The sequence below is a fragment of the Ambystoma mexicanum genome, chromosome 12, assembly GCF_040938575.1.
Source record: "Ambystoma mexicanum isolate Mex_15411 chromosome 12, UKY_AmexF1_1, whole genome shotgun sequence".
NCBI lineage: Eukaryota > Metazoa > Chordata > Amphibia > Caudata > Ambystomatidae > Ambystoma > Ambystoma mexicanum.
The window spans coordinates 936,130,497-936,155,047 of record NC_090936.1 but is presented as its reverse complement, the minus strand read 5'-3'; positions in this window follow the sequence as shown (position 1 = coordinate 936,155,047).

Below are 24,551 nucleotides of genomic sequence, written 5' to 3'. Positions count from 1 at the left end.
AGTTACCGCCTGGGCCGTGACTTTACCACCATGGCGTAAACTACGTTTACGCCATGGTGGTTGGCGGACTTACCACCCCATTCCGACCTAGGCGGGGCGGTAAGTCCCCAATCCCCATTTACCCTTCCCCATTCCCATTTTTGCCCCATAGGGCATAATGGGAGTGGGGAAGGCGTTAATTACGCCACCGTAAATTACGGTGGCGTAATTAACTCCATGGTCCCTTAGCGCCATGGATTTTAACACCTGCTAAAAGCAGGTGTTAAAAGCAACATGGCGCTAGGGGACCTCGTAATCAGGCGGTAAGGGGCGGCGCTGTTAACGCTGCCGTTAACCCCTTACCGCCTGAGTCGTAATGAGGCCCTATGTCTAACTCAAGACATGAGGTTGTTCACTTGACCTGTATTTTTAACTGGTCTAGGGAAACCAAATCGGCATTTGGTGTAGTATTTCCCTTTGTTTTTGTATTTGCGATGACAATATTTGCCACATTTGTGTCTTTGGAATTGTAAGATTTTTGCATGAAGATCACTATTTGTGGATTCTGACGGAATTTCACAAGTGACATATTTTTCAATAAACTGTAAAACAGTGGCATCACTGTCTTGACCAAATTTAGGAGCATCTTTAATCCATAAAAGCATGTGGACATGTGGCGCTCCACTGGCTTGGTATACTTTTCTCCAAAAGAAGTGTTGCACTTCTCCAAGGGGAGGAACAGTTTTATTACAAATAAAATGTAGCATAGCAATGAAGCAATGGTGAAACTATCTAGAAACATTAACAGGATCCTGAGAACAAAGTGTTAGTATATCTATGTTTGTTTTGTTTTCATTTAATATGCGTAGGAAAGCATGTAAATCTTCCCATGCATATTCTGCGCAACCTAACGTAACAAACCAAGTGGGTGGGCCAAGGTTTCTGATGATACAACGTACATCTCCATGTCGTCGAAACCAGTACTCCTTAGTACCTCGCATATTTGCCAATAGATTTGTAAGATTTGTCTGTAAAACCTCATCTTTTTGTTGAACTTTTTGTAATAATTGTCTGGCTGTCATATTTTGAAAGTGTGATCCTGATTTTAATATGTGTGCAACTCCGTAACATAAAGTTGCGTGTTCACTTTCAAAGAGTAGGTGGAATATGTATTCCACATTTTGTCGAAATCTGGGATCTTCAGAATACATTCGTAATGAGCGATATTCTGATGCTGATATTTGAACAGGTCTATCATCGTATCTTCCTCCTTTGCCAGTAGGAAAGAGTAGAGGAAAAGCACTTGCTTCTATACTTTTTTCCCATATGCTGATTGGTGATCCTTTTGTTTGACGCATGTGGTACGTTTCCAGTACATCTTCTATGGTGTCATTAGAGTGCAATGGGTGAATTGTATAATGGTCTAAAGTGTTTGCTATTGTAGCAGGATCTAGGAGCTCAAATTGACCAGTTTCTTGTGTCTCTTGAATTATTTCAGTTGTATCTTTCAAGTTTTCTTCGATATTAATTTCTTTGTAATAATCATTATTCTCTTTGAGATATTGCAGGGCTTCTCTAACTTTATGTAAATCTACCAGTTGTTGCCAAATTTTTTTGTCTTTTGTAGGTACTCCATTTACCAAGATAATTAAAGATTGTTGCATTGGACGTTGCACTCCTAGATTGCGCACATTTTCTTTTAGATCTAATGGTAAATACACTACTTTTCCACGAATACCTTTCACTAATTCAGAGGGAGGTAATTTTGCAGTTTTTGGTTGAAGGCGTATTATTGCTTGAAATAGATGAAGTGTTTGAATTATGATGCTCTCATATAAATTAAGTTGTTGAAGGAGCTTTGGTAGTGGATGTAATTCCAAGTTACTTGAGATAGCACGTGAAGGAGTTTGGTTGTTGTCAAGTTTGGTAGTGCAGTAACTGAAAAGTATTATGGGGTCAGTTATTTCGTATTTGTTTTCTACTATAAAGTAAAGAGCTAATTCAAACCATTTAGAATCTTCATTGTCTTCTATTTTGTATGAAAGGTCTATAGTTTTTGTGTTACTTTTATAACACGTTCTGCCACATCATACACACACGTGGTTTGGTACTTCAGCTGAAGTGCTTTGAAATTTTAGTATTTCTTTTTTATATGTGTGTAGTGAAAGGTTGCCATGTGCAGATTTGTTACGAAGTTGGTTGACAGCTATTTCATCTTGTAAGTGGGTTTCATTTCCAAAATATTTTTTCTGTATATACTCAATTTCTTCTAGTAGGTCTTTTGGTGTACCATGTAGAATGTTATTTTAATTGGCTAGTGCTAAAGCAGGACTTTTTGCATAATACAGTTTATAAACTAGATTTCTTATACTTGCATGATGTGTTGATATCCTTTTGATATCATGGACGGTTGTTTTGCAAGTAAGTCCTGATATGCAGGCCAACAAATGTCCTTGCAGTCCTGTGTGCTTGCGTACTGGACAAGCATCCATACGTTGCAGTATTTTAATTTTGATTTTGTGTTTGCTTTTCACATATTGATTGAGGAATAGGCGTAAAGATTTGAACATTTTTTTGGGAATGTTACACATTGACGTGCATGGCCATGTGTAAATTAGATGTTCTGATTCAGTCGAATGGAGGGGTAAATCTAAGTTTTCAGGGCATATTTTTGTAAGGAGTACTTCTTGTTCCATTATGGTATTATTAACTTTTTCATAACCTCGACCACTGCTATGTATGGCAATTGTATTTGTTTGCTTTTGTTTGTATGCTTCTTCATTAAAGTATGATTCTGTGCTTGTAGCGTGACTCCATTCACCTCCACAGATATTTAAGAAGTTATTTCTGTTCACATTTCGTTTATTGAGAAGTCTTTTTTGAAGTTTAGCTATTAGTTTTGTTAGTGGTTTAATTCTGTTTAACACAACAATAAATAAGTTTCTTCTGAGAAGAATTGCACTGTCTATCAACGCTTCTAATATTACTTTCCTACGATAGGTTTGAAGTGTTGAACCTGGTTTCTCTCCTGTTTTTATCAGATTTTGAAGGACTTTGTGACAGAACATTTTGGCTAATATACTTTTCTTGGTATGCTTACTTTGTACTATATCAAGATTTATAGAAGACGTTTTATTTGGAGTGATAGTTGATTTTCTGTTAATAGTTTTTTGGGTCGTTTTACTTTGTGATAGAGGAGGCAAAGTTTTTGCACTAGAAACTTCTTCTGTTTTACAACATGACTGTATTAGCTGTTGTGTTTCAACGTTTTTTACTAATTCTGCTACAGATGGGTGTTTATGTTGGAGACTTGCCTTTTTATTTGCTCTACTTCTGCGTCCCTTTCTACGGAGTTGCTTTTTGGTGGGCATTCTGTGCGTCTGTTGAAAAAAATACAGAAGGTATGGGTTGGGGTTTTCTGCAATGCATGTGTGTTGTGTGCATGATTGTTTGAGTAAGATGATAAAGATGTATGTAATGGTGTGTGATTGTGAATTGGGAAGTTGAACTACCAGGGATGGGTATTCTTCAATTAATGTGTTACTAAACTGGGGTTCAGATGACAGAAAAAAGTAAGCCGGTGATGTGGGGAAGAATAAATAATATAGGTAAAGCTACACAATTAAAACAGTTGTTTGTTCTACAACATCTACATTCTAGCGGCTGAGTTGGGTAATTTGTGTGCCGAAAAATAGGAATTTGAGGGCCATTCTGACAGGAGATCACTGTTTAAGACAGGGAGATTTTTGGTCAGAATGGTGCTGAATCTCTATTTTTAGGCACAGAAATACCATGAATGCACCGTACAGTGCGTGAGAGTTATAAATCAAATATTATGGTAACAATCTACTTACTTTTTTTTCAAAAATGAGTAGTTTGCTTCTTAGTTGTTCTTTGTAAATGAAAATCGGCTGCTTCTATTCAGGAGAATGGGCTTCACTGCAATTGTAAAAGAAAGAAATTAGTAATTTGGTTGCTATATAGCACTGTTTTCATTTTAGACATAGATTTTTTTAAATTGAAATGCTCAGCGCCTTCCTGAAAACCGTTAAAACTATATTATGACTAAGAGTAGGAAAGAAAATATCTTTACTATGGTTTGTGGAATTCATAATCTACCAACGTATGCCACTATTCTTGTAACTAAGCTTTTCCACATATTAGTGAGTCATTGTCATCATAGCTCTCAACCATGTGTGTCGCAAAGGCGGGTGAAATCACCTGATTTTGTTTTTGGCAGGTGAGACGCCCATTGGAATGATCGGCGTGCAGGAGGCTTGGAAGCTGAGTTAGTCCTTTACAAGGCGGGTGACACCCGCCAAAAGCATGTGAGTTGAGAGCTATGTGTCATAGCCTGCTTTTGCACGTAACAGTGAGTGAATGTCATAGTCTGCTTGTCCTATATAAATGTATGTAAGTACTTATATAAACGAAAAAAATTAAAACCAATTATATGTTTGTACAAATATTATTGTTTGAGATTTGATCATAGAGTGTGTATGTTATTTTGTGTGATTATATGTCGTGTATATATTTTATTTCAAAAATGTTAGTTTAATAGTATTTGCATGTGTGTGTGTATGAAGAAATTAAACGATATAAAGGTTTGTAAGTGACTGGTCATTTTAGGACAATGAAACTATGATCGTCCATTCATTTTTCAGATTATAGAAGGTAAAAGTCGGTTAGAAAATGTGTTCATGTACTGTGTAGAAAATATGCATACCTGTACTTTCTGTTCATGTATATGGATATGGACCAAGCTGCAAGTAGAAATATTGGAGATTTGTATAGTATTTCTCATAGATCGTGGTTGTCAATGGTATAAGACTTGTACTCCGAGAGATACACCATACATTTGTAGTGCTGCTCTATGATGATGCAGTTACATGTAGAGTTATTGGATTTGATTGGTGGATGGTCATGTGATTGCTTAGCTACATCCAATGAGGGAATGGCACAGAGAGTGAAATCGAAATGGTAGAAGGGCTGTACATGTTACGATACGTTCGCGGATATGGCGGTAGTTCTAGGACACCGCGTATTACATCTGGGGAATTTGGGGAGGGGAGGTATGGAAATGAGATTGGATGAAGCAAGGGATTGGTCAGTAAAGTTTAGTGAGTGTGTTGTACTAGGAGAGGTTTTCTCAGATATTGTTTTTGCAGAGAGAAGAACAGATAGCTATGGCTGAGTGTTTCAAAACACAGATTGTATGGATTTTGGGAGACTTGTGGATTCATTGGTTGAAGGTGCATGCAGAAAGCTGTGGAGTATCTATAGATCTTGGATTCCCACATGTGGAAGTGCACTGGCATGGAGTGCGTGGAATGAAGCGGTTGGACTTGCTACCTCTCGGTGCAACTTCGAAGATAGAGGAACATCCAGACATAATTGTAATTCATTGTGGAGGGAACAGTTTAGGACATGTGTCTGGAATTTCTCAAGTGTGGCTTTGTTCTTTCTCATGTGGTCCACAAATGGAGAAAGCAAGGTGTAATGTTAATAAGGCTGTTTGTGCCTTCCTAAGAGATTTTGGCATGTCCTCTTTTAACAATGAAAATATTTTGTTTCATAGTACATACATTTTTCGCAAAGATGGAGTCCATCTTACTTATGCTGGCAATCAGATTTTTCTGAGAAATGTACACAATGCATTGCAACCTTTTTTAGAAATACAGCATTCGTTTTGAAGTACGTCTTACGTAGTTAAAATGTTTTACATTCAAACACCTCCCAAAGGCTCTTTTCAGAACCACCACTTCCTGTTAGAGAAAAATGCATTGCTTTCAATAGTGTAGCAATGCAATTGTTTTTCTGTTCGCGGACCGTCCGCGGACTTTAACGAAATGGAAATGGCTATGCTTTATGTATCTTCACTTCTATTTTTTAACTGTGAAAGGCGGATCTGAAAAGAGCCTTATTTTTTTTTTATTTTTGTTATTTTGTATTTTTTTTGTTCTTTTTTATACACGACACGCTAGGAGAGGAGGGCAAGGAGGGTAAAGGGAGGGGGACACCAGCCACAGGGATAAGAAAGGGCGAGCTGAGAGAGGAAGATATAGAGTGGGTTTTATTTGGGTAGTGAACAGGTCTTCTGGTGCTCTGAGACGATCGTCTCAAAAGCACTCCGAAGTCGTTCCCCCCTGCATAGTACTGTGTCACAGTACACACATACAACTGTGACCCTCGAAAGGTAAGGGTCATCAGAATTCTGTATGGCCTGTGAGGCAGCTTGAGGAAGACGCTGTCCCACAGAGGTGTTCCTTGTGGTGACAGGATCAGGAACGGAGGATGAAGTAGAGGCAATCAACCTACTACGCTTCTCGCAAGGTACAACCTTGCGAATGGCCCCAGTGTGGAATGAGTACAGGTGTCGATTCATGGTAGTGGTCCCAAAGCTATACGAACCATGCTTCCCATGACTGAGTACCATTTTGCACTCATTATAGGTGACACGGTTCGCATGAGACTTAGGACCGTTTCCATGAACGGTAAACAACCGCCACACCCAAGATTCAGGTCGAGGGCGGGTAGTAAGGATTTCCTCTACCTCATTCTCGTCATCCTTCTTCCTACTCTGTATCCTCACTCCTGTTCCCCTCTTCAGGCCCTTGGGGAAATGGTGGTGGTGGAGGGGGTGGGGGTGGTGCTGAGGCAGATGTAGCACCATGTGGTAATTGTCGAGCCATGGATGTCATAAGCTTGGAGATGGAAATCTCAAAATCTGTAAAGTATGCAGCAAAATGCAGTGTGCTCTGTGGAATAGTCAGAAACACAATGAGAATGCGCTCTAGGGCGTGGTCTTATATCGGGGTGCTTGTGCGCGGGTCGCGGATATGCGCACCGTCCGCAAGACAGATCGAACATCAAAAAAGGTTCAAAAAGTCACAAAAACTATGTGGGAAGTTAGGATTAGTATGTGGGATTTGTGGTATGGTGATTTTTTAATGAGAAATATTGTGGAATACTTGGAAATGTACTTTTAAACTGGTCGGGGACACGAACAGTGTCCGCATTTAGAGCACGAGATGAGCGTGGGCGCGGTCACATGATTGTTTTGTGAGCATGTTCGCTAAGGTAGCGGTCGTCCGCAGGACACCCAATGTACGGACATTGTTGAGTGCATGCGTGTTGATGTTCTGCGGACAGTGTTCGGGTCCTGAAGTAATTAAAAGTGCGTCACATGTAAAACGAACAGTTACGGACAGCCGTTTGTTCTTAGCACAGTTTAATTTATTTGCTAACAATACGGACAGACATAGCGTTTCAAGCACACCTCCATTTTTGTTTATTTACGAACAATTCAGGACACCACGAGTGTTCTTAGAACAGTTTCTGTTTGCTATCGAACACTACGAATAGGCATAGTGTTCTTAAGGACACCTCCATTTTCGTTTATTTCCGAACATTTCAGGACACTACGAGTGTTCTTAGAACATTTTCAACTTGCATGAGAACATTACGGACAGATGTAGTGTCCTCAGGACAGTCACATTTTTGTTTCTTTACGAACATTTCCGAACAACCGCGGTGTCCGTGGACACCTAAATTGGTTTTATCACAAGGAACTGAAAGTAATTACAACACAATATAAGAAAAGTAACTTTATTTCATATATATATACAATTATGACTGGGAAGATGGGGCAGAAACGGAAACAAAAACAGGAGAATTAGGGATTTCTAGATAACTGGGATCAGGTGAAGAAGGGAAGGAAAGCTCATCGAAACGCTTTGGTCCATAGACAGGGTTTGGGGTTACCTGCATGGGATAGGGTGAGGGGGGACAAGTGCAGGTTGGACAATGGTGCGCTGTTGGGGGTTTCACATAATTTTCCACAAAGTTTTTCAAATCCATAAAATTTTGCATAAGGTCGTCCATTTTTTGATTAATCTGCTGTAGAGTGATATCGTCTGATTGTTGTTGTGAGATGCTTGGAATTTTTGTATGGTCTGTAATAAAAAAAATGTATATGTTAAATGTATACAGAATAATATTTATTAATTGGTTTATATAGTAAAGTGTGTACCATTAGGTGGACTATTTTCTAACATTTCCTCTCGTGGGAAATGCTCCTCTAGCCAGTCGAGAGTACTACACATTTCTGTGAGAAAACAAAAAAGTAATATGTTTTTTTTTCTAATATAGAAAGTTTATAAATATATGAGTAAAAAGAAGTGCACTTACTATGTCTGGTGAAATATGTAATCAGTAGTGTATACGTCTGGTCTTGCTGTTGGTTGTGGAGCGCCTGTGAGGTAATTATGGTGGAAGCCACTTTATCTTCTTTTGGTATATTCCATTTTAAAAAATATTGTATTTACATGAATGGTTAGTGTGTTACATATATGGGTAACATTTTTTAAGTACTACTACATATACTTTGTATGTGTGCTGCTTTGTGAATTTGTTAAATGTTCCTATGTTATGATATAACTATTACACATACCTCCCCAGAGTTTTTAGGTGGTGGTACTGTTGTCCAAACATGTCTGCGGACCGTCATATTCAGTAGAAAGGGTTCAGAATGTTCCATATTATATGTACATAAAGTCAAAGTTATTATTGTTAAGTTGTGCTACTAAAAAACTATGAAATTCAGTAAAAAAACGTTGTTAAAGGGACGTTATGGTTAAGTTGCGCTACTAAAAACCTATTGAATTCAGTAAAAAAAACTTTGTTAAAGGGACGTTATGGTTAAGTTGCGCTACTAAAAACCTATGAAATTCAGTAAAAAAACTTTGTTAAAGGGACGTTATGGTTAAGTTGCGCTACTAAAAACCTATGAAATTCAGTGAAAAAATGTTGTTAAAGGGACGTTATGGTTCAAAGTAAAACCGAAAACCCCTGAAATTCAGCAGTTATGGTAAGATAAGCAACCATAACTCGCTATTTCTTTGGAGTGAAGTGTGTGTATGTGTGTGTTTGGAATGTTTTTGTACAGTAGTTGTAATGAAAGAGTGTGAGTGAAAAAATGTTTTTTTTAAAAGAAGTAAAATGTTTGCGAACAGCGCGCCTGTTCGACCTATCCGTAAGGAATGGAATGTGGGTGCTATAAAGGCAGTACACCTACCCTTACTAATGTCAAGTAAGATGGACTTGATGTTTGACCGCACCATCTATTGAAGTTGTGCTTACATAAACAGAAAGGGGCGTCCTAAGGACATTATACCTCGCCATACCGCTAGTAAACAAGATGAAACATGTTCGTAGTACACACCAGATGTCCGGGATGGCTGTAAATGAGCAAAATGGGAGTGTGTGAAGGACAGTATACCTGTCCATATCGGGCGCAGCCAAAATGGTGCCGTCCGTAGAACAGGCGCGGTGGCCGGCAAGTTCGTAGGCAAACAAAATGGAGTTGTCCTAAGGACACTGGAACTGTCCGTACAGTGAACATATCATGTATGCACATGCACAGTACAACTGTAAGAATAGCGAACATTGTGCCTGTCCCTAAATGTCTGTCTCACTTGTGTTGCACTTTGAATTAGTTTGAGAACCTGAACACTGTCCGTAGGACACTTGCGCGCATGCGCATGTTTGGTACTCTGCATTTGCTGTCCAGCTGACTCCCATTTCTGGCGCGGATGTGTTCAGGACGTCATCATGTGACCACACCCACACTGAGCGTGTGGACTAATTTGCACAGTTTGTGTGCTTTCGCAACAGTCCAAAAGAACTTGTAGACACAAGGCAAAGTATTGTAGAGTGTAAAAATATAATTTCACATATCCCAGACAATAGCTGACCTGAGGACTTGGTGTGTCAAATTTTTGTACCGCTTTGCAGTGATGAAGACGGTCACAAGGCACATCCCTACAAATGGCCACACCCCCGAGTGCATCTCCATTGTCCTTCTAGCTATAGCAGATTGAAGTCTACTGCCTTCACTGCTGTAGTGACCAAAAGGAAACTAATCGGTATGGCTTCCATGGCTGCTGTTGGTTCATTAGCCGCTGCACCACCCCCAAACCTGCCACCACCACCACCTCCCCAAGGGCCTGCAGAGAGATATATGGGTGAGGATGTAGAGAGCGAGGAAGAAGGGGAGGAAGAGAATGAAGTGGAGGAAATCGGCACTAGGAGCACTCGCCGGGAGTCGTGGGTGTGGCGGTTGTTTTCCGTTTATGGGAACGTACCAAAAGCATGTGCGAACCTGGTGAAGTGTAACCAGTGCGAGGTGGTGCTGCGTTGCGGGAGACTTGGTTCGTACAGCTTTGGTACGACAACCATAAAGCGACACCTCACTTTGTTCCACACTGCGGACATTCGCAAGGTGGTGCCATGTGAAGAGTGTAGTCGATTGAGTTCCTCCACAGCATCCTCCGTGTCTGATCCTCCCACCACAAGAGACACTCTTGTATGGAAGCGCCTCCCTCCAACTGCCTCACAAGCCATTTACAATGCTGTTGACCCTTACCTTTCAAAGGTGACAATAGTGTGTAAGTATTGTGATGCAGTACTCTGCAGGGGGGAGAGTTTTCAAAGTGATTTTGAGGCTACGGTCACAGAGCACCTGAAGATCTGCTCCTTACCTAAATAAAGCTCACCGTATATCTTTCTCTGTTCACTTGCCTTTTCTTATCCCTGTGGCTGGTGTCCCTTCCTTACCCTCCTTTGGCCTCTTCTCCTAGTGTGTTGTGTGCTGTGAAGCAATAAACGTGAAACGAATATAAAATACAGAAAAGGCTCTTTTCAGAGCCGCCTTTCTCAGTTTAAAGATAGAACTATGAAGTGACGGTCGTAGACTCCCTCGGAGTGGTGGAAAAGTTTGCGGACAGTCATAGGGGAAAAAAGGGAGGGTGCAAGCGGAGCAAACACAATGAAGTGTACGCTGGGAGTAAGTGGTGGCTCTGAAAAGAGCCTTTCGGTGGTGTGTTATGTGGGTCAAAAACTGTGGATTGGAGAAAACGGATTGTCAGATAGGTTAGTGTGAATTCAAAAGAGGTTGTAATGCATTTTGTACATTGTGAATAAAAATCTGATTGCCAACATATGTGAGGTGGACTCCATCTCTGCGGAAAATGAAAGAGCTGGAAACAAAATGTTTTCATTGTGGAAGGAGGACATGCCAACATCTCTTAAAAAGGCACAACCAGCCTTATTCACATTTTGTTTCACTTTCTCCATTTGTGGACCAAAAGCAGAAGAACGCAACCATATTTGTCTTTGTGCAATACGGGAAAAAAGGATTTGACAGTTTGGAAACATGTCCATGAGATTCACAAGTTCTTCCTTGATTGCAAATTGCAAAGAAATTCCAGAGACATGGCCTAAACTGTTTCCTCCGCAATGAATGATAAGTATATCTGGAGGACGCTCTGTCAGTAAAGTAATACAGAGAGGTACCAAGTCCAGCCACCTCATGCCACGCAAGCCATGCCAGTGCACTTCCACATGAGGAAATCCGAGATCTGCAGATAAACTGCAGCTTTCTGCATGCATCTTCAACCAATGTATCCATGACTTTCCCAAAATCCAGATAATCTGTTTTCGAGCATGGAAAGCCATGCTCGTGTGATCTCCTGTCCGGGAGAGGACGGTCTTACTAAAGTGCGCCATTCAGAACACACCTACCGAACTTTATGGACCAATCCCTGGCTCTGCTCATTCTCATTTGCATGCGTCTCCACCCCTGAATCCCCGTTGGTGATATGTGCTGGCTGCAAAGTACCACCATGTTCGAGGACATGTATAGGATCAGAGCGTGACAACGGTACATTAAAGTGTTATTCCCCTTTTTCCCCTTTAAGGTGGGCTCTGAAAAGAGCAATTTTTTTTTTTTGGCCAGATACCGTACAGACATCTGTTATTTTATTTATTTTTTTGTATTTTTTGTCATTGCTTTACTCCTACAACCATTACAGAACCTTCTCTAAAGCAAGCCTTACGTTCCAAAAGAACATCGCATTTCCCAACCAAGATAGCGCAACACCATCTGCTTCAATATAATCTGCATTTCTTGAAGCAATGTTATCGTGGCTGCAGAAAAACATAGCAGCTCGTAACATGAATGCACGCATGCCACGATTGATGATACACCTCCCAATACTTTGATCTGGATAGAAAACAGAATTGTTGTCCCGTTTTACTCTAGAGAGTAAAGCAGAAAAAATGACTTTCGTTGTTGGGAAGATGGTCATGAGTGCTTCAACCAACTGTGCCAAATCTGCCAACAAAGTATGTGAACTCACGTATCCCAAATGGGAAGCACCGTAGTGCAAAATTACCACATGAGGAGTGGTCATTGTACGCATGTGTCTCCAAACTTGCAGAATTGCTGCAGCATTGGCATCAGTGTCTGCGCTCCACACCAACTCCACTCCTTTCACATTGAAATGGTGTGCCACATGCCTACTCTCGGCATAATGTTGTAAGCCATGCACAAAAATGTCTCCAAGCACCAAAACCCTGACCCTCTCCACCTCTGCCATCTTCTGTGTACGCACCGTCTTTTGACACAAAAGAATAATATGAACATCTGATTGGCTGATGCCTACAGTCCCCTTTCCATGCAGGATTTGCTGTAGAAACCCGTATGAGACATGCCCTTCCTGCGAACAAGCGTTGCCTACATGCGGCACATAACTCTTACCCAGTCCTTCCACCCTTTCCACACTGGTAGCATGTCGAGTCCCTCATTGGACACAACTAAGCAGTCACACAACCATCCACCAATCACATTGAACATCGCTAATTCTAACTCCATCATCAACATTGCGCACTTCAAAATTACTGTCGATGATTCTGAATGGAACTCGCATATCATTGCAAAGCAACTACTTCACAAGCTACTGTGCAAGTATTGCAAATTTCTACGTACAGCTACATGCATGCGCACATGCATGAGTATAGAATACAGGTATGTATATTATAATCAGAAAACTTGTGCAGCCCTTATGATTTAATTTAGACAAATTAATGTCTCCAAATGAGCATAGGCAATACATACCAACGCTCCCCCTTTTAAGTGCAAGATGTCCGATTTATCATTGACAAACCGCATGACTGCTTATTGTCTTCCGCATAACCTATACATACGTTGCAAGCATGCCTATTTAGGGCGGAACTCAATTTTGTATGTGAAAATATCAGAGTTGTGTACTGTGTACAGGCTGCAGTAATGCTACTTGCAATGTAATCGTATGAGAAAAGTAAGTGCTCCCGATTGCTGTGGTGACACCTCGCTCTGGGGGTCTCCCGATTTCTCGGCATCCTGCTTTTAATTTGCAAGTAGAAAATGTTTCCCCATCTACTACTGTGCCCTATCGCTTACAAACCTCTCTCCTATACATAGTACACCGTGTAAAAAACAAGGCATTTCAATAAACTTAAAAGTGTTAGCAATTTTGAAGGACTTTCAAGTACCATATTGCAAATACCACGCAAAGACTGCACAGAGTGAAGTGAAATGCACACATGCACTGGGTTGAAATATGAAAGTAGAATGCTGTGACGAAAGAAGCACAATTAATGTGTGCAGTATCATCACTGCTGTAAACACACAAAGTAATTGATTTTGTTTTTTTGCACCGCAGTGAAGACTACTCTTCTGAGAATCAACAGAATCTACACTGCAGAAGACATATTCCGAAGAAACATGGTTTTGCAAAGAAAAGTAAGTACAGTACTACCTTTATATTGTAACTACTCCTCAAAGAGGCTGTGTGGGTTATTTGTTTATTTTGGGTGCCAAAGCAAACATTGATGTCTAAACCATTCTACCTACAAATATCCATTTATTGAACAAAGAATAACAGGCAGAATGGCTCACAAATCCCTGTGTGTTTGGAACTCAAATAACATACGTAATCCTTAGAAAGTTAGATTTAGAAAAGAAGTTGCTGTTACAAGTTTATGCTATTTTGTTTATTAATAATGGTTCTCGTCACAAGTAGCCCACTTTGTACTCTCAACTGAAGCACATTGTAGTAGAATACAAACAATAAAGTAGCCTTACCAAATCATTGCAAGAATCCAATTGCCATTGACACACCATGACAAAGAGCTTCCCCATCAGACTCATGCACACATGCACACAGCACACAGACATTGGACAACAGATCAAAGTATACCTTTTTTTCAACAGACACCAAAGAATGCTTAACAAAAAACAACTCTGTAGAAAGTAACGCAAAAGTAGATCAAATAAAAATAAAAGTGCCCAATGTAAGCATCCACCTGTTGTAGAGTTTGTAGAGAATGTTGGAACAAACCAGCTAATGCAGTTGGTTAGCAAAACAAAGGAAGTCTCAACTACCAAAACTTTACCTCCTCCATCAAAATGTGTCACAAAACACAAAAATGTTGTCAAAAAAACGACTACCAGTACAGCTAACAATGCGCCTAATAATCCTGATAGTGTGACAAGAACGCATAGTAAAAAAAGTATTTTATCAAAAATGTTTCATCACAGAGTCCTTCAGAATCTACTAAGAAGAGGACTGAAATCATCCTCACCCCTTAAACCCTACCGTAGAAAGTTAATCCTACAAGGTCTCGTGGACAGTGCAATCCTTCTTAAAAGGAAGTTGTTTATATTAGTGTTAAATAGGATGAAAGCACTAACAAAACTAAGTACTATACTACAAAAGAAACACAGCAATAAACGGAATGTGAACAAAAATAATTTTTTACATGTTTGTGGTGGTGAATGGAGTCACACAACAACCACAGAACCATATTTTAATGAAGAAGCATACAAACAAAATCAAACAAACACAATTGCCATCCATAGCAGTGGACAAGGGTATGAGAAAATCAATACTACCATCATGGAACAAGAAACACTGCTTACAAATATATTCCCTGAAAACTCAGAACTACCTCTCGATTCAGCAGAACCACACCATCCAGTATACAAATGGCCATGCACATCAATGTGTACCATTCCAAAATAAGCGTTCAAATCTTTACGTCAGTTCCTCAATCAATATGTAAAAGGTAAAGACAAAAGTAAAATGAAAGTGCTGCAAGATATGGATATTTGTCCAGTGCGGAAATACACAGGACTAAAAGGACATTCATTAGCCTGCATTTCTGGGCCTATTTGCAAAAGCACCTTCCATTATATCAAAAGGATGTAAATACATCATTCCAATGTAAGAAATCTAGTGTATATAATATACTATGCAAAAAGTCCAGCTTCAGAATTAGGCAACTTAAATACCACTCGTCTGCATGGTACACCCAAATACTTACAAGAAGAAATTGACCGTATTCAGAGAAAATATTTTGGAAGTGAGAGCCACTTACAAAATGCAACAGTTTTAGAACGTAGTAGCAACAATTCTGCAATAGCAACATTTGTTTACACACATACAGAAAAGAAATAGTAACATTTAAAAGGTCATCGGCTGAAGTACCAAACCATGTGTGTGTTGCCGCAGAACGTTTTACAAAAGGAACACAAAAAGTGTGGACATAGCATACAAAATAGAACACAATGAAGATTCTAAATGGTTTGAATTAGCTCTCTACCTTTTAGCAGAAAACAAATATGAACTAACTGAGCGCCTAATATGTTGCAGTTGGTGGACAGTCATAATGTCGACAGTAAAAATGTTGACAGTCAAAATTTCTAAAAATAAATGTCGAAAAAAATAATGTCGACAAACAATAATGTCGACATTTTTTCGATATTTTTTCGAAATTTTGACTGTTTATTGTATGAATAAATAAATAAATATATATAACTTAAATGTGTTGAGTATGAGGGGTGGTGGGGGGTGTGGGGTGGTGTCAGGGAGTGTTGGGTGAGAGGGGCTGGTGGAGACACCCCCATAGTAAATGGTACTCTTTTTATTTATTTAATTATTGAATAAATACATAAATAAATGTATAATTAGTATGTGTTGAGTATGAGGGGTGAGAGGGTGGTTGGGGGGGTGTGGGGGGGTGGCAGGGGGGTGTTGGGTGAGGGGGGGTTGGGGGAACCCCCCCATAGTAAATGATACTCTTTTTATTTATTTCATTATTGAATAAATAAATAAATAAATAAATAAATAAATAAATAAATATATATATAATTAGTATGTGTTGAGTATGAGGGGTGGGAGGGTGGTGGTGGGGGGTGTGGGAGGGGTTGCAGGGGGGTGTTGGGTGAGGTGTTGATAGTTCTAAATGACATTTTTTTTGTCGACATTTTTTTTTCTAAAAAATGACTTTTTACATTGTAAGTATAGGATGTCGACATTATTGTTTTCGACATTTTTTTCGACATTTTTGTTTGTCGACATTTTTTTTCGGAATTATGACTATAAACCGTTGCAGTTACTGTACTACAAAATTAGACAACAACCACACTCCTTCACGTGCTATTACAAAAAATTTTGAATTGTTTCCATTACCAAAAATCCTGCAACAGCTCAATTTGTATGAAAGCATGATAATTCAAACAGTTCACCCATTTCAAGCAATTATACGCCTTCATCCAAAAACAGCAAAATTACCTTTCTCTGAATTGGTGAAAGGCATTCGTGGCAAAGTAGTTTATTTGCCATTAGATCTAACGGAAAATGTATACACTCTAGGAGTGGAACGTTCAATAGAGCATTCTTTAATAGTCTTGGTAAATGGAGTACCAACAAAGGACAAACAGTGGGCTTACACAAAGTTAGACAAGCTTTGCAATATCTAAACGACAATAATGAGTACAACAAGGAAATAAATATTGATGAAAGCTTAAGGGAAACAACTGAAATTATTCAAGAGCCATCAGAAACTGGACAATTCGGACTTCTGAATCCTGCTACAGTATCCACTCTTTTGGACCATTACACAATTCATCCATTGCATTCCCATGAAAGCATAGATGATGCACAAGAAACTTACCAAATGCGAAAAACCAAAGGGTCACCAATGAGTATATGGGAAAAAAGTATAGAAGCACGTGCTTTTCCACTGCTATTTCCTACTGGCAAAGGTGGAAGATACGATGATAGACCCACTCAGTTGGGGCATCAGAATACAGTTCATTACGAATGTATTAGCAAGATCCCAGATTTAGACAAATGGCCTCATCACGACTTGGGCGGTTACGGTAACGCTATTAGCGCGGGCGGTATTAGCCCTACCGCCGAACTCCCCGGCGCTAATAGCGCTGGATCACGAGTTCAGCGGTAATGTAAGTCCCATTCCCCACTGAGCCCATTCGGGAATGCCCCATTCCCCATTGGGCTCAATGGGGAATCTTCACGCTAATACGCCGGCGGATTTCCCGCCGGCGGTAATAGCATGAATTTTCGGCGGATTTCCCTCCAGCTCAGAGCTGGGGCGAAATCTGCCGAAGCCCTGAATCGGCGGACCCTTAAATCCGGCGGTAATAGCGCTACCGCTTGATTTAAGGGTTACCGCCGAAGTCGTGATGAGGCCCAAAATGTGGAATACATATTCCACCTACCCTATGAAAGTGAATTAGCAACACTATGTTACGGAGTTGCACACATTCTTAAATCTGGTACCCACTTTCAAAATATGTCAGCTACGCAGTTAATACGAAAAGTACAGGAAAAAGATGAGGTTTTACAATCAAGTATAACAAATTTGTTTGCAAACATGCATGGTACAAAGGAATACTGGTTCCGACGGCACAGAGACGTGCATTGTATGATCAGAAACTTTGGACCACCGACTTGGTTTGTTACGCTAATCTGTGCCGAATTTGCATGGGAAGATTTACCTGAGCTCCGACGCATCGCAAAGAGCAAAAAAAACAACATAGATCTATTAACACCTGAAGAACTTTGCTCTCTAGATCAGTTAATGTGTGCAATAAAACTGTTCCTCCCCTTGGAGAAGTGCAACACTTCTTTTGGAGAAAAGAATATCAAGCGAGAGGAGCACCACATATTCACATGCTGTTATGGATCAAAGGTGCACCGAAATTTGGTCGCGACAGTGACAGCACTGTTTTGCAGTTTATCCAAAAATATGTCACTTGTGAAATCCCTTCTCAAGAGACACATAGTGAGCTGCATGGGCATATTTTACAATTTCAAAGACACAAATGTGGCCAATATTGTCGCCGCAAATACAAAAACAAAGGTAAATACTACATCAAATGCCGCTTTGGTTTCCCTAGACCAGTTACAGAAACAGGTGAAGTAAACAACTTCATGTCTTCAGTTCGACATAGTGTTAAAGGTAAATCACCTAAGAACATGTATTACATAAAAAGAAGGGAAGAATCAAAATATATCAATGATTGTAATGCAATCATTGCCCTCTTATGGAATGCAAACATAGATGTGCATTACATTGCAGACAATTCAACTGCTGTTGCACGATATGTCACAACCTACTTAACAAAAGCAGAAAAAACAGAGCTTCAAGACCTCTGGGATGACCTAGCATCAGACAAAACATTATCCCAGAAACTGTACAGCCTAGGCATAAAAATGCTCTCACATAGAGAATGTGGCACCTATGAAGCAGCAGATCTTTTAACTGGTACTGCTTTTATGGAAAATCAGACAACATAGTATGGCTCAGTCTTGGTCCTGCAAAATCTAGAAAAAGAGTGCTAAAATCATTTGAGGACATAGAAGCAATTGCCAGAAATGATCCCAACAGCCAAGACATTCTAAAAAAACAATTTACTGGACACATATTATCCGAACAGGAGTAGCACTCTGGAAAGCATGTGTCTATACCACATAGCTCAAAACTTTGCATACAAAAATAATGTAAAACCCGATGAAAGCAAACGTAGCTATAGTGTGACCGATTGTGAAGGGAGCTTAGTGAAACTTACCAAACAAAGCTTAATTAATCATGTAAAATTGTCTCTGTTACAACTTTTCAAACCATGGAGAAAAGAGGAAGACATACTAGATAACAATGACTGCTATGAAGATGCTTTCAAAGCAAATGAAAGCGCTATCACCGATGTGAACTTTACACAGTACAAAACAATGTTGCACAATGAGCAGCAACAGGGAGAAGAACTTCAGGCCCAACTAGATAAGGACTCTTCCGACAGTAGTCAACCTTCTGTAACAGGAAGTCAAGAACCACTAGGACAACCACTAATAGCAAATGAGGATGACGTAGCTATGGCAGAAGTAGAAAACACCATGTATCAGTATCAAGAAGATACAGAAGACTTAACTGTACAATAAGCAAAACTTAACAACGATCAGCGCACCATTTTTGAAGATGTAACAAAACAAATTGTACATGGTGTACAACACGAAAATAAAGAATGTAGCTGCCAAAATTACAAACCTATACTGCTGTACATCAGTGGTGAAGCTGGATCAGGGAAAACATTCTTAATCAAAATCATCAGCAAGTTCCTTCAACAATTGACAAACAACAAACTGTCAGCTGTTGTAATGGCCCCCACAGGTTTAGCTGCCTACAACATAGGCGGTGTCACTTTACACTGATTACTACTGCTTCCAGAAGAGCATCAAAATAAATTAGACTACTACAAACTTTCTGCAGAAGCTGAAATGGAATTATGCAGAGTATTGAAACAAATGAAAATGCTACTATTAGATGAAGTGAGCATGGTCTCCAACCTAATGTTGGCTTTGATTCATCTCAGATTGCAAGAAGTACTTAAAAGTAACAACGAAGAACTCTTTCCAGGGAAACACATTATTGTTTTCAGAGATCTTCTACAATAGACACCAGTCAAAGGTGAACTGATTTTTAAAACCTTAGGCCACAAACTCTGCAGGAAAACTGTTGGTAGCATAGGTAATTTTAACCTTTGGCAACATTTCCAATATAGAGAATGAACTGAGAACATGCAGCAATCAGCAGATCTCACTTATGCCAACATCTTAAAAGGTATTAGAGTTGGTGTATTATTGCAAGAAGCACAAGTTGTATTGAAAAACCGGCACATACATGCTCTTTATGGCGACCATGCATGTGCAACTGATGTTATGGAACAAATAGCGCACAAAAATGTCAATTGTATGGCCTTAATGCCAACTCTTGCAAGCTATTTCAAATTCAATGAAACAGTGTTAAATAAAGAAATGCAACCAATACTGGAAATTAGCACCACAGACAAACTAGACGTACATGGTATGACAGTACTCATGTGTGAGCAAGCCACAAGACTAAATAGTTTAGAAAATTAAATCTCCAACACAGCTGGGTTGGAAAAAAATATTGAAATTATCCTTAAATTGTAGAGTAATGCTTAAATGTAACCTTGACGTAGAGCAAGGGCTAGTTAATGGAGCACTGGGCACAGTTGTTGGCTTTCAATCTTACCCACGTGATACCAACATTCAGTTTGTCAATATTCGCTTTGATAAAGTTTCAGAAGTGAAAGGATAGGGCGCTCAATTGCTCGATTCATTCTCTTCAAAGAAATGTATGTACGTAGACAGCAATTTTCTCTAACTCTTGCATATGAAGTTACCATTCATAAATCCCACGGTCTTACCCTAGACAAAGCATTGATAGATATAGGAAACACAGTATTTAAGGAAGGCATAAGATAATAGCATTATCACGCTTACGTACACCTGACAGTCTATTGCTAATTAACTTTGATGCAAGTAAAGTCAAAGCTGATATTCCTTGCATTCTAGAATACAATAGACTGTGTTCACTGTACACCCCTCATTTGCAACAAAACCATGTTCCAGTTAAAGTAAAACGTGGTAAAAGAAAACTAAATGAAACAGAAATGCAACAGAATCCAACAGCAAATTCCAGAAAAAAAGAAGAGAATCTAAAGTTTCATCAATTACCGCAAACATAGAAGAACCTATTAGGGAATGTAAACCAGGCACGTCGGCAAAGAAGCAACAGAAATTCTGAAAAATGCACTCAGATACAGAACTTGCTGGACCACTCAAATTTGCAAATGAAAGTGGGGTAAGTTGCTATGCAAATGTAGCAATGAATATTCTATTTCAATTGCCACCAATTGTTAACAATATTTACCTGCACAGTACAGACCAATTGTGTTTGCAAATGTTAGTGCTGCATAGAAATGCAACAAGCAATCCTGACAACACATACAGTGTTCCTGGAGTAAGGCAACAATTGGACGAATGTGCTGGAATGGTGAGATTTACTATGAACTCACAAGAAGATCCACAAGAATTTCTAATGTACATACTATTAGTATTGGAAAACAAAAGCATACCTGTAAATGAAATCTTCCAGATTTCGTACATGTGGAAACATACATGCACTCTCTGTAGCAAAGTGATACAGGTGGATATCCCAAATGAGTGATTTGTGTATTTTTCCATACCAAATTGTGAGAGCATTCCATTTCAGCAACTTGTACAAAATGCAAACCATGGCAGATTATGTACTATTTGCAATTCAGACAATCGCTCCACCTTACTGATACAATCACATAGTGCCTACATAATAATTATGCATCTACGTTATAATGCAGATGGCACCAAAAACAACTACAAACTGACTGGATTCACACATGGTCAAGTGTCACTTGGAAAGAAAACCTTTACAACAGTAGATATAATCTACCATGCAGGAGCTACAACCAATGCAGGTCACTACACTGCATACATTAAAAAGAATTGTGGATGGTTCGAATGTAATGATAGCACCATTACTCTAAAGCAGAGATTGCCAGCTAATCTTACAAATGCGTATTTAATGTTCTTAAAGCCAAAATGTGAAATAATGTGTATTATGTGAAAGACTATAAACAGTTAGAATACGCCAACAGGTATCCAACTACCCAAGAAGATGTAAGAATGACACAAATAAATGAATATCACAGATCGTTGGCAACAAATGCACAGGTAGAATACACCTACAGGTATCTAACTGTTGTTAAAAATTAGCAGGAACGCAACAAACATAACATTAATGGGAAAGATGAAGGAAACAGGATATAACAACGACACAAATGAATGAATATCACAAAGCTGTAGGAACAAATGCAGTTAGAATACGCCTACAGGTATCTAACTGTTGGCAAAAATCGGCAGGAAGGCAACAAACATAACATTAATCAGAAAGATGAAGGAAACACTCAAAGGAAACAAGGAAGTAGTTAGTACCATATTAAATGAAGGTTTTTTTTTATTTGACAAGGATTTTTTTCCCCAGGCCCAAGGATTAGAAAAGCAAACACAGAAACTGAGCGCAATGCACAGTACACTGGTTTGTAAACTAAATGTGAGGGTAAAAAAAAAGGTAGACTGCCTATTAAGCAATGTAGTACATTTTCAAAAAAAATGCAAAGACTAACATACCTGTTTCTCTTATCACAGAAATGGAAAAAGGGATACTTCCGCCAAGTACGATAACCATTTAAAAACTGTATGTGGATTCTGAACAAAGTAAGGAGTAAGTGTATTGGCAGACATTTTGTACACATGTGAATCTACACGTCTAATCTATGGTACTAATATGCTGCAGTGCCTGTATGCTGGCCCTTGCATCTTCGGTGTGTAACCTACCATCTATGCCTTACAACCAAAGTACAAGGAGTATAGGTCCTAGCCACAACCATCACTGCATATCAAAACCATGGTTCTTGTAAATTAGCTACTTATAAATTTACGTTTTGGACCATTGTCTGCAGCCATGCAGGCAAGACACTAGGGCGTCCACACAACTACTGCATTACACCACACCCATATTCACTTGTAACTCCACTGCTTATGACTTCAGTCTTGAGTGCATGGCCTTTGGGCATGCAGGCAAGAGTCTGGGTCCTGGCTAGAAACACCACAGCATATCGGAACCATTGTGCCTTGTCATTTTACAATGTACAAGCTTGGCCATGCTCCCAAAACGCTACGCCCTCCCCACAACCATCTGAATGATGTTGCATAGTACAAGTGTACCAATAGCTGTGATATGGTGCAGTAGTTTGTAGCCACAGGCTACAGAGGTGAGTTTGAGGCCATAGCATTATGAATGTATGGGTATACAGTATTTAAAATGCATAGTTACTTACAACTGCAGTGCTTATTACTTTGTTAAAATACTCTGCATCCTGGCCACTACCACCACACCATATGACATCCATTGTGGCATATAAGTACACTACAAACAAATGTACTTTTGGGGGCTTGGCCTTTGGCCATGCACCCATGATTGCAGCCCCTCCCCACAGCCGCCAGAGTCATGCACTACCACACCATATCGTACCCATTGTGCCTTGTAAGTACACTACATATAACTGTGCTGTTGGGTGCATGGCCTGCGGCCATGCACTCATGACTGCTGACTCTCCCCACAGCCACCTGACTGATGTTCAATACTTTGGTTGTCTCTGTAGCTCTGAAATGATGCACTGTTTGTGCGCAGGGCCTACACTTTTAGGTGTATGGCCATACATTTCAATATATGGTTGTGAAGTGTCTTATAACTCCAGTGCTTACAAGTTTCCTTTTGGGTGCATGTTTGGGTGTATGACATACAGCCTGCAACCATGCACCCAAATGTACACATCTTGTCCACAACCACCACACTATATGAAACCCATGTGGGCTTGTAAGTAAATAGGTTATAGCTTTGTTGTTGGGGGCATGGCCGTCAGCCTTACACCCAAGACTGCACACACTCCCCACAACTTGCCAATACTACGGGTGTATCCATGGGTGTGACATGCTGCGGTGGTTGTGGCCAGGGCCTACAGTCTTGGAAGTAAGGCCTACGGCCTTCGGCCGCCGGCCATGCATCCAAGACTCTAGGCCCTGGCCACAACCACTGTAACATGTGACACCCATGGCGGCATACTAATGAATATAATAATAGCCATCGGGAAAAGTAATGCAATCACGGCATGTTGTCAATTTCAATGTTGGCTACCACTACGCGTGTGCTTTCAACAGTTAGAAGGTTCCTGTCCACTGCACGGACTGAAATACTGCCCTTATTGGACCCCTCATTTTCTATGCATACCAGGTGGGCATAGGAAATATGTCATGAAGAGATTATAACTGTGTTATTGGGTGCATGCCCTTCGGTCATGCACCCAAGAGTGCATGGTCTCTCCACAACCACCTCAGTGATGTGTGGTAGTGGGTTTTTTTCAATAGGTGTGGTATCCTTCAGTGCTTCTGGCCAGAGGCTTCACTCCTAGCTGTATGTCCATAGATCTTACATGGGATGGGTGTGCTGTGGCTTCCACGTCTAGTACTTATAACTTGTCAATTTCAATTTTGCCTACCACTACGCGTGTGCTTTCAACAGTTAGAAGTTTCCTGTCCACTGCATGGACTGAAGTGCTATCGTTATTACACCCCTCATTTTCTGTGCGTACAAGCTGTCCATGGAAAGTACATCATGAAGACCGAACCCCCGAACAAATGCATTGATCACCCATGTCTTACTGTCTGAACCTTTCCCAACGGTCTGTGACACAGCAAAAGAGTTTTATAAATAGAGCATATGTACGCTGGTTGTTGCTCTGCTTTCGGCGGATCCAAGATGTAGGGCGCATCCAAACAATCTGACGCAGAACACGTCTCGCAGCAGCCAATGGGCAGAGAGGTTGCGTGTCTGCGGTCATGACGCCAGTCCCTTAGCCAATTGGTATCTTGTCCATGGACCAAACAGGGAAGTCTGACCATGAAGCGGACATAGATATCACTCAT